This window comes from Limulus polyphemus, unplaced genomic scaffold (genome assembly GCF_000517525.1).
Source record: "Limulus polyphemus unplaced genomic scaffold, Limulus_polyphemus-2.1.2 Scaffold2907, whole genome shotgun sequence".
Lineage (NCBI taxonomy): Eukaryota > Metazoa > Arthropoda > Merostomata > Xiphosura > Limulidae > Limulus > Limulus polyphemus.
This window is the reverse complement of record NW_013668517.1, coordinates 23,863-42,518: the sequence shown is the minus strand read 5'-3', so window position 1 is coordinate 42,518 and position 18,656 is coordinate 23,863. Positions and strand designations below refer to the sequence as shown.

The window sequence follows — 18,656 nt, the reverse complement described above, 5'->3', positions numbered from 1 at the left end:
TTTAACTATTATATGTAATGTTACGTTTTAGGTGTGTGTGTGTGTGGGGGGGGGGGGTTAATGAAAATGTTCGAAAATGTGGCATTAATTTCTTGACGTCCTAATATATTTATTACTTTATAGATTTAATAGATATTTGTAATTTTATTAACATTTTTACGTTTATATTGTGAGCTAAAAACGGCTGCTGCTATGATTTTACCTTATTTATGAGCTCGTTGCTGTCCTAATTTAGGATCTTCTTTTTAATAGGTTCTTGAAAATGTTAAAAAAAAAAGAGAGAGAAAAGAGGCCCGTGCTGGCTCTCGACGCTCCTGTTCATCTGTCATAATCAACGCGCCCTATCAAAAATTTCAATTAAACTTTTACACAAGTTAGGGGAATCAGATTTGTGAATGAAGAAAGAAGAGTCGGGTTTATTTTGTTTGTTTGTCGAATTTCGTGCAAAGCTACTCTAGGGCTATCTGCGCTAGCCGTCCCTAACTTAAAAATGATAGACTAGAGGGAAAGCAGCCAATCAACAATACCCACCTCCAACTTATGGGCTACCCTTTTCCCAACGAAAAGTAAGATTTACCATCACATTATAACTCTCCTACGTCTGAAAAAGTCGAACTCGTGACCAGCAGAATTCCAGTCAAGTGCCCTAACCACCAGGCCATGCCTAGCTGAAGAGTCGAGAAGATGCACAACAACGTATTTAAGCACATTTATATAAGCTCAGTTTACTCAAAGACTAACAAGTTGACCCTTAGCACTCGGCTTCCTCTATACGTACACTGTGATTCAGTTTACAAGCTCCGTATTTTGATTAACATGTACGATTCACTTGTAGTTATAGAGAACTCTAGATATTATGATATTTTATCTCTACATCATGACTTTGGATTGAGCTCAAATTGGTTAAAATAAAAAACAATACATTGGAATCAGTTTCAATAAACCACAGGTCAATCCTAAAACAGAAGATATTGTTGCCAGCGCCGACTGGTGACAAATTAAATAAACTTTAAAGCACATAAGGTGACTTAATATTAGGGGCTCCAAATATACTAGCATTTTCCGATGGTATACTACAGGAATTCCATGTATTCAGGATTATATTTATACCAAGTGTGTCTGTTACATATATAAATTTATATAATTCACATTTTGAAAAATTCGACTTTCCAATTAAAATACATATGATTTCTGATCAGCACTCTCTATAACTAATGGCCACTTAGTTGATATTTAGCTACTTTGAAAAATTTGACTGCATGGTTTTATTTAACAACTATAAACGGTGCATATAATGTATATATATTTTAATAACCAGTACAGCAAAACACAAGAAACAGCACTCATGTCAAACAACATCAATGTTTCAGTATAATTTAATAAATAACTATTAAAGAACTTACACTTGCTTTCAAGTAAACTAATCAACCTTTATGAAATACATTTCATCAGCCTTGGCATTATAAACCATTATCTCTTTCTGTGTTTATGCATCACTATCAGTAAAACAAATAGAGCATGATCAACCTGAATACATACATACATCAAACTTGGAGAGAAGGTTTGTTTGTTTGAAAGCTACTCGAGGACTTTCTGCACTAGCACCCCTAATTTAACAGTGAAAAACTAGAGGGAAGGCAGCTAGTCACCACCACCTACCGTCAACTTTTTTATCAATGAATAGTGGGATTGACCGTCACATTATAACGCCCCCACGGCTGAAATAGAGAGCATGTTTGGTAGGACGGGGATTCAAACCCATGACCCTCACATTGCGAGTCAAACACCCTAACCACCTAGCCGACCCAGGAGAGAAGGAAGTTGTGCTACTAAAGTATTTTTGATTTGCTTTGACAAGAAAAGCTAAACTATCTTGGCATCTCCAGGTTTTCTTCTGTCTTGGCAAGTTATATTAAATTTGACATATTTTCAAAGTTTTCCAGGCAAACTATGTTAATTGATATCCATCCTCAAATTGTAAGAATAAATGTAAAACATCTACATTTATTTTTTATTGGCATCATGCTAGGTTTATTTTGTTTTAAGAATATGAAGAATTTATTTAAAGTCCATCACTAGTTATTTTGATAGATTTTCCAGACTTCCGTTATGATATGTCCTCCTATAATGTCTCTCAATTCAATAATATTTGACAACAAAATTTGATTAAATTACTAGCCATATTTGTCACGATATACTTACATATTCTCCTTTCTGTTGATTGGTAGTTTGTGCTATACCACATCAAACAAACCTTTTGATCAACAAATTATCCTTAAATGGTTTGGGTATTATAAACCACGTTTGTTCATTTATTACATAATTACATTCTCATTAATTAAACGTGCCCAACCAAAAAAATGAAGTTAACTGCACAATAAAAGCAAACTTTTTAGATGTGTGGGCTAACTATACATACACAACCCACACATGAGTTCTAATGGTTCCGTGTTAATTTCATTTCATGAATCTTGAGTTTTATACATATTAATATTTACTGGTGAAATGAAAGGAAGCAAGTAGACTTATTTATAACATTAAAGGCTTTATATTGTTTTAGATCACACAGAAAATTTAATGTAAAATACTATTTGAATCGATTGTACATCAAAACAAGATACTTATCTGCATGAGCATCTTTTAATATATTGCAAGTATGAGGATAATTATATTGCCCGATGTGATATGCGGAAATATCATGCATTTTCTGCCCCTACAGATACTAGACAATTGATAAATTTTCAATATTGCTGGGCAACTTTTAGTATAGAACAACAGTCAAGGAAACCACTAAGTTTATCTAATCTTGGTCATCCACTGGGTTGCCCGAATCGCCAAGATCGTCGCATGTTTTTCCTTTAGTAGAGATCACTATAGCATAAATTATTCTATAGATAGAAGTAGTGGTACGTTATAGTGACTGGCTGAGGTGTGTTCCACCCCTTTTTGACATAGAAGTGGCCCCAAAGTCACATGGATAGTGCACACGCCTGAAGAGAGAGAGAACCTTGTGTGAAATATAATGTTTTCCTTTGTTTTGTTAGCATAAACAAAAACAAGCAGATTTTAGATGAGATAGATTTTCGTCAGATAATGAGATTCTACTAAATTTATACTAATATATTGCCAAGATATTTTTGTGTAAGATATAAAGATATACTTTTCATCAAATGCATGTATTATGCATAATAGAAATTAAACTCTAGCTTAATGGAACTAGATACAGTGGTAGGTGAGCATCAATAGAGCTTTTTCTCTCTTCTGCCAACACACAAGCGCTTGTCTAAGTGTTTAGTTTTAACTTTGGTTGTGTTTGTTTCAATAAAGACTAATTGTTTGTAAACCTAGGTATAGTCTCTTTCTTTTACGTAAAAACTCAATCAAAGGTAGATAAAGTACAGTCCTGATCTATGATACAGTATCTGATAGCTATTCCCATTTTTACAGATTCCTGCAGGCCACTCTGATGAAAATGAGTGCAATTTGAGAAAACCACAGAATAGGTAGGAGGGAAAATGTTTAATGCTATGACTGTGGATACTGCTATTGCAGTGGTCTGCTTTCTCTGGACTAGTGTCTTATTGTCTGTGCTCTAATGCTCTTGTCTTATTAAGTTGGAACTTTGCCAGAGAATGGAATATTTTGGGTGAAGGACTTCTAGTCAGGAGGAAGAGATAACTGTTGGAGATGAGTAGTTATCAGGGAGAACCATTGGGTTTAGTAGGAGTCCAGGGTGACCACTGTCCAGGGAAGGAGAACTGTCATTGTATGGAGTAACCAGTGACAAAGGAAATTCTCCCCTTTGAAGTTGCTGGATGAGGATTGTGCAAGCAATTTGGATTCATCTCAGTGGCTAGTGCTCAGCGATTTGTTGGTTAAAAAAAGCTGATGTACATATGGGATAAGAAGACTGAATGGATCAAAGAAAAATCAATCACCACTACATAAACACTGGAGACATTCATCTAATTAAACAACCATTGTGTAAGCTTACCCAGAGCACTAGAGATATAACGAGGACCAAGATACATTAGACTTTGAAGAACAGGATCATACAACCCTTAAATATTGTCAAAAAGAAGGATGACAGGTGCAAATTCTGTATTGATTTCCAATGGGTGAGCACTGTAATATATGTTAGTACCTTTCCATTACCATGGACAGATGAATGTCTGGATGCACTGGAAATTGCCTAGGGGTTCAGTACTTTAGACCTCGCCTTTAGATATTAGAAAGTCGATCTTAATGGCAGTGGTAAAGTAAAAACTGCATTCAGTACTTAAGATAGTTTTAACGAGTTTTAAGATTTCCATTTGGTCTCTGTTACACTCCTGCCACTTTTGAGATGTTAATGGAGCTTTACACTTAAGGTCTGCAATAGGAAAAATGCCTGGTCTATGTGGATGATGTTTTATGTACTTGCACATATGAATGCTGTTCTTAACTGCCCATGGTACTGTAATGAATATGAACAGCTGGTTTGAAGTAGAATTCTGAAAGTCTCACTTGTGCACACAGAAGTAGAAATTCATGATCACATTGTGAGAAGAGACTGTATATTGACAGACCCTTCAGATGGATCATGTATCATTAAAATTACTCATAAACTTTAAAAACCCAGAACGTATGAGAGGACACTGGATCACAATGTTGCAATACGAGATACTGGATAGCTCTGACAAACGAGTGCATTGACATAAGATGCAGCAGTCATTGGCACAATTAAGGGCATGAAACACCTTGACAAGCTACAACCACACATTTGGACACATTTCTCATGCATATTTTTTTATTGGGAATAAGAGGTTAAGACTAACGAGTCAGAGGTTGATGATACACTGTGTCATTACCATCATAGGTCAGCTTGTGAGAAGGAATGAGAGAATAATATTTATCTGGCAGTGCATGAGGAGGTGTCAGATAGCACTAGTAGTCAGACATGATGCTGAATGTGCCTCCTGATTGCTATGGATGAGACTAACTATCATATCAACAGTTAGTATAGTCATCAATTGTAAAATTACTGACTGAAAGGAAATAGCATTCCTTGCTTTCCAAGCTATCAGGTGATATTTTCCAACAAAATGCAGCTACCATTCAATTATCTGCAGTTAGGACAGTTGTTTGTCAAAAACCCAATGACTGAAAGTATGTTGTGACTCAAGTTCTGAGCTATTATTTAGTACCAACTTACCCAAAAAATGTATGGACTACATTTTGTGACTATCACTCAATTGTCAGTAAGTTAATGTTAATCAGTAAGTCAGTAAGTTGTAGATAATTAAGATTAATGGGACCAAAAGATGTTGTTAGCCTTACTTATTAAGCAATGAGGCAGAACATAAAAACACCTCCAAGTATAATCAATAGAAGTTGTGCTCTAAGCCAACAAAAAATGTAAATCAGGATGTAGTAAATTTGAAGGGAACAGGTCTTAATTCATTTGATTGGCCTTTTATATATTTTTGTTTGGTACAAACTGTAATGAGTGGATCAACTCATGTATGACAATAAGTTTGCTAGTTTGGCTACTGATGTTGCCAGCCATGTAATACAGCAGTAAATATACTTTACTATGGATTACTATATTTAATCTAGATGGGTATAAGTGTAATTTATATACAAGATAGAGACAATGTGAATGTTAATCCCAGCTAGGGCAATTGTTTGCTGAAAATCCTTGGTTCAGTATAATTCTTCTGGATTATATTTTTTTATTCCCTGAAACTAAGTTAAGTTTCACCACTCACACATAGTGGCACATTACCATACCATAACTATTAAAATGTAGTTTATATGGGTAGCCTAAGTTCATTACCATAGTAATGGAGCATAAATGAAGATGTGTACTGTGGAGATATATGTATATGGCAATATACATATCAATGTGTATGTGTGTGTGGTGTTACACATATGTACAGAGCATTATACAGAATAATTCATGAGTGTTGCATAACTGAAATAAGTAAATAACTAAAACAGAACTGATCAACAACAGTTGAGTGAAGAAAAGTGTTTGATCAGGATGTTAATATCACAAGGTATGCAGTTAACTGTGGTTGTGTGCCTGTGAAGCCTTTTTTGAAGATACAGCAAGCTTATTATTTTCAATAATGTGTAAAGGAGAATGTTTCAGTTTCAACACTGAAGTGTTTAACAGGTAATGATTTTTCATGGAAAAGATAATGGTAATGGTTTGACTTGTGCTACAATGGCCAGAAAAAAAAAGTTTGATTTGTTGTTTTGCTAGTAGTAGCTAAGAGCTTTTCAACTGTATCAGGTTGAACTAGGTGTATTTATGTAGTGAGATACACTCACAAATAACAGTGGGTTTTATGCCAAAGTCAAACTTGGTGTACCCAATGTTTTATCTGGTTGTGAATAAATTAAGGTTAAAAATATTCCTGAAACACCTAACAGAAGTGACTGGTATACACAATTACCATATATCATGACAGCATACTGCACAACAGATTGCTCATAACAAACTGTTCACCAAACCTGCAAGTGTTTAGGTAGAAAGTCTTGCTCCCTGAAGACAATATTTGTCCTCCTCCTAGAGCATATGTCCTGTAATGTCTACAGGAATATGTAGAATAGATCAGGTTTACATAGTTGACATACATTAGTTTTCACATCAGCTATGAATAACATAACATGATAGAAGTGCTACAATAAGACACTGTAGAATAAATATACCTGCATAGAGAATTGGTGTGGCTTTGGTAAGTGTCAGAAGCTTGAAATTCACTTGGTTCCAGCTGGACTGAACCTAATCTTGATGTACAAATAATTGATGTACAAGTTACATGAACCAATAGGAGCACAAAAGTGTGTACTACATATCGATCAGCTACATCAATACATTACAAATGTTGTTGTTGTTGGCATCTGTTTGTCTGTGAAAAATAGGAGTTTTGTTTGTTTGTTGTCAAGGGCAAAGCTACACAATGAGCTACCTATGCTGTGTCAACCATGGGTACTGAAACCTGGTTTTTAGCATTATAAGCCTTCAAACTTACCATTGACCCATTTGGAGGTGAGAGACAGTGGAAATTGCAGCTTATTTATGTCAGAGAGATGCAACTTTTCATGTAGCTGAAAAGTACAATGCCAGACTTTCAGATTCTGTCCCAGTCATTGCACTTATATGTGGTGTCAGAGAGTGATTCTATACCCATTCCTCGTCATGATCCCTGATACCACAATGGAGAAAGGTGTACCACTTCTGTCATCTGCCAAGGTTTCTCATTGATTTAGACCAATTCCAAAGGCTTTTATGTCCTTCTTGCATGTGAGAATTTTGGGTGTTCTGCTGTTTGTTTATGCTAGTTTTCCATACAGCATATTATTGGGAATCTATCCATCTTCAATTCTGTGTACACGTCCCAACTAGCATAGACATCTCTGTTTAAGAGGTGCTATCATGTTCAGTAATCCTGCTCTGTGAAGGACCTCTATGTTTGTGACTTTGTTTTGACACTTGATATTCAGAATGGGACATAGGTGGAAACTGTTCAGCTTCTTCTCTTAATGCTCATATGTTGTCTATGTTTCACTGCTGCACTTGAAGATTCTGAGCACACGGGTTTTATGTACAAGCATCTTAGTTTTGTGGTGAACTTTGAGTTGTTCAGACTTGTTGTATTAGTCTGCTGAAAGTGGTAGCAGCATTTCCAATGCAAAAATTTAGCTAATCTTCAAGTGAAAGATTATCACTTAGTGCTGACCCAAGGTAGTTGAGCTTCTTGACATCTATAAGGGTGTCATCCACAATATAACTGTTGGTTCCTGAGGAACGTCTTGTCTCTTCACAACTGTCTTCTGGATGCTAATAGTGAGAGAAAATATCTTGCATGTATACGTGAAGTAGTCCATGACTTTTTATAGCAGATTTTCAAGATAGGCAGTAAGGACAGCATCATCAGCAAAGAGAAGCTCCCTGATCAAAACTTGTCTAACTTTAGTCTTGGCCTTCAGTTGTGACAGATTGTAGAGCTTGCCATCAGATCTCATATGAAGGTATACACCATCTTCCACGTATTCAAGAGCATAGTTCAGTAGTACTGAGAAGATCTCAAAGAGTAAGGCACAAGAGCACATCTTTACTTCATTCCACTTTTCATCTCAAAACTATCCCAAATAGATTAATTGAACTGAAATTTAACTTACATGTTCTCATGGAAGGAACGTATCAAGTTAAGCAGTGTTGAGGGGCACTAAATCTTCTCAAGGAGTTTGAATACAATTGCCCTGCTCATGGTGTCAAATGGCCTGGTCAAGTTAACAAAGAGGGCATACAGTAGCTTGTTCTGCTTTATGCACTTTTTTTGTAGGTGTCATAATGCAAATGTCATATCCACTGTTTATCTTCCAGGTCTGAATCCACAATGAGCTTCTGGGTACAGACAACTGACAAGTTGTAGTCACATCAGGATGACTCTGGCAAATGCTTTTCCTGTGATGCTGAGTAGCAAGATGCATGTGTAGTTGTTGCAGCCATCCTTGTCTCCTATTTTTGTAACTCCTTTAAACTGGCTTAACCAGGAACCAGAGAAGGAGACCAATGAGTCAGAGGAGTATGAGAGCACTGTGGTATCTTACTCAAGTCAAAAAGGTAAAAAGGCAAGAACTGAGAGTAATTCTCTGGCTATTCACAGCCAACCAGATGAGGAAGTGAAAGACCTGGAGGCATAGGTGTAATTTATGGGGAACATGTTCCACACATCTTTAAAAAGACAGGGATATATTATTTTTTAGCTTAACACTTTTTCTCTCAATTATTTTTACATAAAATTAGCTGTTACAACAAATGAACATGCAGAAAACTCACATAACATTGTAGCTGTTTTAGTCTGGGCACAGCTTGCATGGAGTGTTTGAAACACAGACAGTCAGCTGGTCACTGGCAGCTAATGAAGGAGAAGCAAGCATCATCTGTCTAGTGAGCTAAATATATGGTTTTGAAATACCAGTAAAGTTTAAAAAATTATGTCCATTACTTTACTGCTGTAAATCTTAATAACTGTGTGGACAAGAGGATCTAATCGTAATAAGTGGTTGTCTATACTATTAGTGTAAAACAACAAATTATGGACATTTTCTAAAACTGATTAGAAACTCACCATAGGAACCAAATTATGGTTTTTTGGAAAGAAATTTTTGTATTTTTATTTTTGTTTATTTTTTAAGGCAACAGTGCTATCTCATCTTAGTTTTGGTTTTGAGTTTGTTGTCCCACAATTTGATGTGGTTAGAACCTGTTTACAGTCAGGAAGTAAATACAGTTTTTGACCATTAAGACATAAAGGTATAAATTTAAGATGTTATTGTCGAAAGCATATTGTTCAATTTGTTGTAAAAATGATTTTCATGTGTTTGATTACTGTGGATCTAAGTAAGTAAACTTACTATTCTTTCTTGAACTTTGAATAGCATTATGCCTGGAATTATATATATATATACATATATATATATATATAATCTCAATGTTTTGGAACAAATATGTGAAGCACAATAAAAGGATAAGTTGAAATGTATATGCAACTAGGAACTCAGACAAGCCAAGAAGTTAAGGAATTTGTGAAATTGTTTAGTACTAAGACTAAACAGTTAACAAGCTCTTACACTCACAGATGCTGTAAATCTTCATGATGTTAATGTAAGAGTTAGTACAGTAACACCTGATGTTTATTTTTGATTTTGTTGAGTTAAAAACTTGATATTCCCCAAAAGGACCCTTTATTTATTTGAATTTTTTTCATTTCTGTACAAAAACTGTAGGTTTGAGTGGCAATGTGTTGCAATATTCAGTGAGCATTGATGGAAAACAAGATATGTCTAGCACTGAACAAGAGTCAATCTGCTCCCGTTATGTGGATCAGGATCGGATGCCACAAGAAGTATTTGTAGGTCTCTATGAAACATCTTCAACAACAGGAGAAAGAATACCCAATGTGCCTCAATCTACCACTTTCTGGTCTTTGTGGGCAAACATACAGAGGTGCTGCAAATATTTCAGGCTAATACTCTGGTGAACAGGCTTTTCTTAGAAAAGAACAGCCACGAGCTATTCATTTTGGTCCTCAGTGTGGAAATCTCATCATTGAGGCAGCTTGTATAGCCTCTCCTATGATTCGAGATTCTTTGCAGTGATTTCACAAGTTTGGATGCTTGTTTGGACATTTAGAGAAATTCAAGGTAATGTTTGAGCAGTAGCAAAGCCTGAGAGTAGATCCTACACTATTATGAAACCACTGTGCCACACAAGGTGGACTGTTTGTACCACAGCCATTCAGTCAGTGCTCAACTAGTAAGAACCAATATTACTTAGTTTGGACGAGATGGCTTCATCTAGTGCATTACATTCAGCAACTAAAGCAAATGGACTTCTGGAAAGATTTTAGAAGGAGAAAATTGTCCTCTGGTTAATCCTAGCCATTGAAGTGATGGAGGAATTGGAGTACCTGAACATCTCTTTGCAAAAGATAACACAAACCATTGCTGGAATGATTGCTGCTGTAGAGTGTGTCAAAACCTCTCTTCAAGAAAAAACAACAGAGAAAAGTTTTAGCAAAGCATATGATAAAGCAACAGGATTAATCAACTCCTTGAACATCCAGCTAATTCAAATGCCACAAATGAGAGAATAACCCACGCAATTTACTGGCAAGGCTGTTGCACATTCACCAGCATCTCCTTTGGAGTACTACAGAGCTGAGTGCTACTAGATACTGTAGATGTGCAGTTCTGAGAGATTTTTGAACACAGAGGCTTACAGACTTACGAAAAATTGGAGAAAGAGACTGACACTGTTATGGACCTATACCCAGAGTTGTCCAGGAAAACATTACATGTTCAGTTAGCCATGTTCATCTCAAGATACATCTACAATTTCAGCACTGAAGCTGCAAAAACCTTGAGGGAAATGCTGCGTGAGATCATGAGCTTTCCCCTCAGGTTTAGGCTCTTGTAAGGTTACTGTTAATTGTCCCTACCTCCTCTGATGAAACTGAGAGGAGCTTCATTGCTCTTAAAAGGCTGAAGACCCAACTTCATAATTCTATGAAATAGAGTCACCTGAACAACGTAGCCATTTGCCATATTTATCAAGAACTTAATCACTTGGAAACAAAAACACTGCCAGCAATATATTAATGCAAATGACCAGTGCAGAAATGTTTTTGGATCTTTTCTTTAGAAAAATAAGGGAGTTCTTGTTATCTTCTGGTTGTCAAGGGCAATTTGAAAGTTAACTATACAATAGGTTAAGCTATGGCAAAAGAAAACAAGAAGCCTTGTCAGAATTGCATTGTAATGCATTTCCTTTTAAAGGCAAGTACTACAATGGTCATGGTTATTTTATTTATTTACCAAAACAGTAATTTTCATAACAAAGGGACCATTCTTAATAATGCCATACTGTGAAAATCCAGGTCACAAAATTAATATTTGTGTAAGTTGTAAAAAATGAGGAATTAATACATAGAAATTCCACCAACTGCAACACCCAAGATGTACACCATAACAGATGTACAGATAATATATTAAACATATTTTACACAATGTTTATTTTTATTCAAATACTAAATACTAATAGTAACACAGTTTCATTCCTGCTGTTTTTCAAAGGCATTTTAACTGGTTAACATTTCAACTAAAGTTTATAATGTATCAGTCATTATATTAGCAATTTGATTTATTTAATTTTTCTAGACTTACCATAAGTATTACTGATATAAATATTATTACTGATTCATAAGACTGATACCTAAATATTGTGCAAAGTGTAATATGGAAAACTGGTTCTGTTTAAAGTATGCAACTAGATCTTTGAAAGTTTTAAAAAATTTTAAATGTTGATATAACTGCTATTCAGGAATGTTTTCATTAATATAAGATAAAAAGCAATACAGAGAAGGACCCCTTTTTTTCTTTTTTAGAGAATAACTTCTTTTATACCTCAGTTTCATGGAATGTCCTCCTTTCCCCCCACCTTTAAAACAAAAGTGTCACCCCTGCCTTGAGGTGAGAGATAGTTCTGACAGTTGGTTTAGCAGCTGCCGCTGAACACCCAATCAAAATGGCTCAGATTAAACATGATTATTGAACAGCTTGGATGATCATGTGATTGAGAAATCAATGCCTGAAAGGAAGTAGCTATCCTTATTTTCCAAGCTATCGGGTGATGTTCACTGTACAATGTATGCACTAGACTGTGTAATTTCCACTTGCTTATGATGAAGATGGGATGGCAGGAGCCATTAGATATAATGTATAGTACATTACCAGTTTGTACAATTGAAGATAATAGTTGTCCAAGCAATCAAGCAGAGTTTAACTTGGAGATATCCATAAGGTATTAGAGGATAGCTACTTGATTAACATAGTTTAGAACAACTGGTACCTGTAGATGTAATGTCTAGTGCATCAACATTTTGAACAACTGATGGTAACTAAGTGAGTTTCTGTCACAAAATGTTATCCAACATTTCACAAGAATCACTCACCTGATCTAGCAAATTGCTGAGAACTCTAAAGAGAATATTTCATGTTCCTTTCCAGATCTTTCCATGTTGTGAGTGTTAATGAAACCATCCAGAGCACTTTGTATTATTTTCACGTTTTGAGACTTTGCACATCAAGTCCATCTATATAAAAAAATATTGAAGTCTTTAAATTAACCAACAATATTTTTCAATCGATCACATTATTGAAATTATTTTTAGGTTTGTTTGTTTACGGGATTGCCAGATTATACTTACAAATAAGTAAATTGTAAAATTCTAACTATATATTCAGGTCACTCCAAACAATGGATCAAACCTTCTGATAAAACATTCACAACATTTACAGTTGCATTATAATCCTATGCCATCGCAATGCACAGTTTTACTTGTACAGGCTATGGTAACTGGCACAGACTAAAATGTCACTGACCATGATATCGCACTACAGTATTACACCACTGAAGTGTCAAGTTTTTTTATTGTTATTACATAATATTGACTATAAAAACTGTTGTTAAGTAAACCTTTTACTAAAAGTACTCCTACCTTTGTATTCTGGTATGGCCCTTGGATTTAGACACAATAACAAACACTAACATATTACTCATATTTGATCACACTAGCACCACACAATATCCATAATAATTACCATCTCAATCTCAAAAGCAAACTGTGGTCTGAAAGCCCACAGTTTTATAACAATACCAAAACTATTAACCTAATTCTGTCAAGCTCAATATGCTCATCTTTACCTTCAGCCTTTATTCCTTCCTGTCCCCAGCAAACAATAAAGTCTCCTAATATATTACCAAGATATCTGATGCATTAAATTACAAATTATTAATTATGTGTTCAGCCATTCGCTATCCCAAGTTCAGCTGTTTCTACAAAGATTCATGGATATTAAGTATCACAGCATTCATGGGACCATTACATTGTGACATATTATTATGTTATATATTTCAATAATTTTTTAATTACTTATTTTTCTAAAGCTAATCTCCAAACTAATTTCTTCCCTAACTTTTGCTGGTGATATTAAACCTGTCTCTCTGAGATATCACTTGTCAAAAACCCCTTCTCAAGTTTTACTGTACATCATGATGATTTTGTGCTATAGGCAATGCATAGCAATGTTTGTTTTATAATAAATAAAAACAAAATTACTGATCAATTATTATTTTATATTACTATTGTAGGTATTTTGATAATTAAATGAATAAACATAAGTACAAATATGAAATAAAATAAAAACTCACCAAACCTGTATAAATTTGTTCTATCTTTAAACTACAAGGCTTTACTGAAATAGTCAAACTATTCTTTTTTAGTTTTAACACCTTTCAAATCTTTCCTACACAAACATTTCAGTGACAAAATGTACCCAGGGTATTACTGTTCCATTTATGACTATTGACCTAAGGACTATTTTATCAATACTCTTAAATTTGTAAGACCAAATTAACTTGTCTAATGGAAACAGCCCATCTCCAAATAGCAATATGCTAAGGACATTCAGAAAGTAATAAACTGATCCTTCATAATGTTTAGGAAAATGAGATGATGCCTTGCCCAGAGCCCTTACACTCTATTTAGGATGGAACCTAAAGATTGTTTGTGTAATCAATTACAAGTTCCTTCATCCTTCATAATGTTTAGGAAAATGAGATGATGCCTTGCCCAGAGCCCTTACACTCTATTTAGGATGGAACCTAAAGATTGTTTGTGTAATCTATTACAAGTTCCTTCATACTCCATGGAAATTAATGGTAAATAAAAAGATCAATGTAGACAAAACAATGTTTATGCATAAAATACATAAACTGAAATACTGAATTTGCCAGAATTAACCTGTTTGTAATTTTTTGGCACTAATGATAATTAATTTTTTTTGCCATTTGTGTCCTAGAAGCATGACCAAAATCTCATAAAATTCCCTGATATTTCCCAGACCGAGAACACAAAATATAAAATTCACTGACCTTTCCCAGTTTCTCTGACCCATGGAAACCACGTCTTTCTTCATACACTTAAATGTGCAAGTTCTCCATGTGCAGTGATGGAATTGTAATTCCTCTAAATGTATATTAACATATATTGTGGTAAGAGTGAGAATATTAATCCTGACTTAGGAGAAGTTTAGCTGAAAAGTCTTAAGTTTTGCTGAAGTTTGCCAGTGATAATATATTTTGTGATGCCTGAAAAGAAAAATGTGTTTAGTGTGATGCCTCATGTATTGCAGCACATTATGGGACTGCAGCTCCCAAGTTATAGCTTCAGAAGTCAACCTGAGATTACTAATATAATTTGCATGGGAGCTTAAGGCAATCTGTTTTAAGCCACTAGTGTATGAAATCACTGGTAATTGTAACATATGTATAGGGCAATATGCATGTATGAATAAATGTATGTAGTCTTACACACATGCAAAGTCATTGATGATTGTTGTGTAACATGTATGGATCAATTACACAAAGAACACAACCAAAGAGCAACACACAAACAGAAATAAGGAATTTATGATCTGGAAAATTCATGTAGTGAGTAGAAGGTGAGTATGGTATACATACAAGAGAAATAGTGAATTAATTATTAATTAATAAGCAGTTAAGTATACAGGAAGTTTAACAGTTTAGTGTTAGTACTGAGATTTATTGCACCTATTCCGCTATTCAGTTACTCAGTGAATCACATGTTTATCACAGCTAATTTAGTTATACATACATCTTATAGTTTATACTGCAACCTTACCTTTGAAGCTAGGTCTACATTTAGTTGAAGAGTTTATGTTGAAAAGTCTATTTATGAAATTAGGCCTACATGTGAAAATGGATATGACAAACAAATAATCCAAAAGAACCTGCCCAATGATAGTACACATTACAACTGTATATATGAATTTATTTTATACTTTATTATTTTCAACTTACCATATTCATTATGTTAAGAATAATCCAACTAGATGCAGTACAAACATGATACATATAATCTTATATGCTTGACAGTGCTTAGACATGCATGTACAAAACCAATTCCACCTTAAAAGCTGAGATGTAAAATGATTATGCATAAGCAAAATAATGCAACCTTACATACATTTTAATGCAGTTTGATGTTTCTATGGCTTTTCTATTTCAAAGCTTTTTCCATTTCTTGCTCACAAATGAATAAAAAAACTTGAAACTTTCATAATACCAATAGAGTAACATACAGAGACTATACAACCAATAAATCAATGCATTCTAATCATTGCAAGTTTTTGCTTTATTGCTGGGTACACCTATTAAGAATGATATTGTTGCGTATCTGCTTGTTTGTTAATTTCCGATAAAATTCTTTCCGAGAAACTTCAGCAATACAAGTCCTTTCTTCGTTAAACCACTTTATTCTTCATCGATACAAACTTTTAGCACACAGTAATTTCACAATCAATACATTTCTCATCACTTTAAACTTAACTACTTTTATAATACATGCTATAAATTACAACGATTCACAATCTCGAAAACACACACACTAGCTCAAAACAGAATTGTAAATTACCCGGAACTCTCATCATTCAATTCCGCAGGGTTTCTCTGCCAGGCTTATATACTAACAAAGAGGCTTTGACAAAGATCGAGGAGTTCCCTGATAACTCGAGAAACTCGTTCACCCATGCGCTACCAGCACCAACAGTGTCACGTGAATTCCGCTGTCGTAACAGTATATTAAATTAGCTTTATTAGTTACAACCTTTACAGTTAATCTTTAATTCTGATCTACATAAGTAGCTTGCTTTGATGACAAGTTTATGATAGAAATTATCTTTTCAAATTTAAAAGACACAAAACATTACAGAATAATCATTCAGTTATCAGTAGTAAAAAGTTGTATTTTTTTTTCATATAGTTATAATTAGAAATGTCAGGTACAGTTTAATCTTCTAGACTTGTACATTAAAGCTCTAAATACTTCTCTTAATTCTACTATGGAAATCATACACAAATATTAATTCCAATGAAAAAAACACCCTAGCTAACTATTAAACATTCTTTGTTTTAAAAAAATAATAAGTTTGTAAATGAAAATATCAACTAATATCGAATACATTTAACTGCTTTACTACTCTCCTGAAATATCTTCAATAGCTTAATACAGTTCTAGCAACTTAGCTATGAATCATTTACCTTCTATTTCCTCACTGTGAAAATATCCAAAATAATTAGTAATTAAAATATTATTTTATGTTTCACACACCACCAATATCTTTATAAATATTAACCATAGCTTATGTTTTCATAATTTATAAATCTGAAGTCTATGATTGGTTGGTTGGTTGGTTGGTGCTTTATAGCGCAAAGCAGCAAGGCTATCTGCGCCAAAAAACCAGTAAAAACAATGAAAGTAAATTAAAGTAAAATGTAAAAATACAGCGAGTTAAAACCAATACATGTCGCTAAAAGATTTATATAGAATTAAAAATACCTATAGTGTGTAAAAAATTAAAAATACAATCTAATCGGACAGTGTCACCATTACCAGTGACACTGTCCAGCATCAGGGGTAAACTTTTAAAACAAATGTGTCTAAAATGGTGCCACCGCTCACGGTCATAACGACGGCACAACAGTAAAATGTGGGCTATTGTGATTTGAGTGTTATAATGGCTTCACATCGGTGGGTCAATACCTGATAAAAGAAAACGATGGGTTAAAAAACTATGACCAATGCATAGCGTTGCCAGGACTACTTCCTCCTTACGGAAGCAAGACAGCCAAAGACCAAAAGAAGGTTTGATCTGGAAAAGCTTATTATGCCATTGCTCACTCCCAGTCGACTGCCAACTGGCATGAAGCCATGCCTTGAAGACAGAACCGTAGTCCATGTATGGGACAGGCACGGCTGTGATGGCACCAGAGCAGATGGACTTAGCTGCGGTGTCAGCGAGCTCATTCCCGTGAATACCGACGTGGCCAGGGATCCAGAAAAACTGGATGGAAATAGAAGATAGCGAAAAGTGGGCCAATCGGTGTTGAATATCGGTGAGAACTAATGTTAAGAGATTTCAGGGCCAGTAGAGAGCTAAGAGAATCAGTGTAAATAGTACAATTACTGTACTGCATAGCTTCTACATGATCCAGGGCAAGAGAAATAGCATACAACTCGGTAGTGAACACAGAAACTGTAAAGGGAATCCTGCGAGCAACTACCGAGCCACAGCAAACCATGGCAGAACCTACAGAGTCACCCGATTTCGAATCATCCGTGTAAATGGGAAGAGAAGAATGGCTCAAAAGTTGTTCAGCAAAAAGAAGACGGTACTTCCAATCGGGAGTATCCGCCTTCCCCAGATGACTCAAGGAAAGGTCAGAGGATGGAATGGTAATAAGCCATGGTGGAATGGGCTGATCATTGGGGACAGCAATATCATCCAATGCCAGACCCAATTCAGCCAGTAGTGCCCGGATACGAAGGCCAAACGGAGGAATAGCAGATCGTCTGTTTTGAAAGAGCATTGCCCACCGAGGAAGAAAAACACAATCCCAGGTGGGATGCTGTGGTAAAGATCGAAGCTTAGTAGCATATTGTAAAGAAAGTTGCAAACGACGGAGGTGAAGAGAAGGTTCGTGGGACTCAGTGTACAAACTCTGGACTGGAGAAGTGCGAAAAGCACCGGTGCAGAGCCGAAGCCCCAGATGGTGAATGGGGTCCAGCATTTTCAGGGCCGAGGTCCTGGCAGAACCATAGACCAAAGACCCATAGTCCAGTTTGGATCAAATCAGAGCATGATAGATCCTGAGCATAGAACATCGATCCGCTCCCCAAGAGCTGGAAGAGAGGACACGGAGGATGTTCAGAGCCCTTGCACACTTGACACATAGCTACTCGATGTGTGGAATGAAGCTAAGCTTACGGTCAAATATAACCCCCAAGAACTTTGCCTCAGGGACCACACGAATAACTATATCGCCGAGATGGAGCTCGGGATCGGGGTTGAGACCCCGTTGGCGGCAAAAATACATGCAAACGGTTTTGGAAAAAGAAAATTTAAAACCATTTGCAGTGGTCCATGTCAACAACCGATTAAAGGCAGTCTGAAGCTGGTGCTCAATAAACCTCATGTTCGAGGACTTCCACATTTCGTGTCAGTCGTCAACATAGAGC

General features: G+C 35.4%; 1 protein-coding gene across 5 annotated transcripts in view; it reads right to left on the bottom strand.

Annotated features, from left to right (window-relative positions):
* LOC106468186 (serine/threonine-protein kinase D1-like) overlaps positions 1-18,656 on the bottom strand; it is a 121,961-nt gene that overhangs the window by 94,926 nt on the left and 8,379 nt on the right. For 3 of the 5 annotated variants that reach the window (XM_022396494.1, XM_022396498.1, XM_022396496.1), the window contains one exon: positions 12,510-12,650. The gene's annotated coding sequence lies outside the window, so the exon portion shown is untranslated. Of the gene's footprint in view, positions 1-12,509; positions 12,651-16,052; positions 16,204-18,656 lie in introns of all 5 variants that reach the window. The other 2 variants (XM_022396495.1, XM_022396497.1) reach the window with 1 other exon arrangement.